The sequence below is a fragment of the Penaeus monodon genome, chromosome 19, assembly GCF_015228065.2.
Source record: "Penaeus monodon isolate SGIC_2016 chromosome 19, NSTDA_Pmon_1, whole genome shotgun sequence".
In the NCBI taxonomy this organism is placed as follows: Eukaryota; Metazoa; Arthropoda; class Malacostraca; order Decapoda; family Penaeidae; genus Penaeus; species Penaeus monodon.
This window is the reverse complement of record NC_051404.1, coordinates 20,073,768-20,074,751: the sequence shown is the minus strand read 5'-3', so window position 1 is coordinate 20,074,751 and position 984 is coordinate 20,073,768. Positions and strand designations below refer to the sequence as shown.

At 30.0% G+C, this 984-nt stretch overlaps 1 protein-coding gene across 1 annotated transcript in view; it reads left to right on the top strand.

Annotated features, from left to right (window-relative positions):
- LOC119585124 (protein fem-1 homolog C-like) overlaps positions 1–697 on the top strand; it is a gene marked incomplete at its 5' end in the record, with an annotated part of 5,975 nt that extends 5,278 nt beyond the window's left edge. The window contains 1 exon segment of the mRNA XM_037933757.1: positions 15–697.
- Between the last annotated feature and the right edge of the window lie 287 nt (positions 698–984).

Here is a 984-nt window from a genome sequence, read left to right as displayed (position 1 = left end):
ATGCATGAATCTTTCTAAATTTTTGTATTTTTCTTTTCATTCTTTTCAAGGGGTTGCAATATTGTGTTCATATTATCTATTAACAAATTTATGTGTAATTGTAGTAGACATTGGTAAACCCTCTGGTCTTTTTTTCTCTAACTGGAGCAGTATTTTTGGTTACAAATCAGAATAACTAGTTCTGTGCAAGTTTGTTAGCATGTAAATGACTCATAAATTTGTTAAATATCTTGAAGATACAAAATTGCTTCTTTCTTATGGCTGTAAGGCACTTGATTGAATATCACTTAACAAAATGATAATTGTGTTCATCCATTGCAAGGAATGTAATTACTCTAGTGCATAGGATACCAAATCTTACATAAATATTTTTGTATATCGTCAAAACTAAGATACTGCTTTAAAAAGTATTGTCAAAATTAAGGCCTTATTAAGAAATGTAATATCTTACATTATCATTGTTTATTTGTTCATCGGTCTTGAAGTATGTCAGTTATTAATCAATTTAAATGGTCTATTTTGTTTGCTATTATGTTAATACTGCTAGCACTCATGTAACAGTTGTGGATTTTGAACACATAGACAATATTGTCACATAAGGAAATGTGTGTGCACTTGCCAATATGATTTCTCTTTGGGGTTCAGCGTACTTGCAAGATGGTGTGACTTTCATGAAAATAAAAGTTTATGCTATGAAGAGGTGTTTTTGTACATCCTACAGGACAATTATACTTTAATTTTAAAAATGGAAAAAGAAGGTTAAAGGCAATTTACCCAACAATTTCTTGATTTACTTTTTTTTCAGTTCTTTATGATCTTACTTAAGTCCTTCCTGGTATTTTGTATCTCAAAAACTTGCAATTTCCATTATTTATGATCTGCCCTGCAAACTCTTCCTTTAAATTATATAGATAAATGACTGATTCTTTCTTTTGCCTTGCACCTCACACAATATAGCACAACAATGTCATATGTTTGCCCACA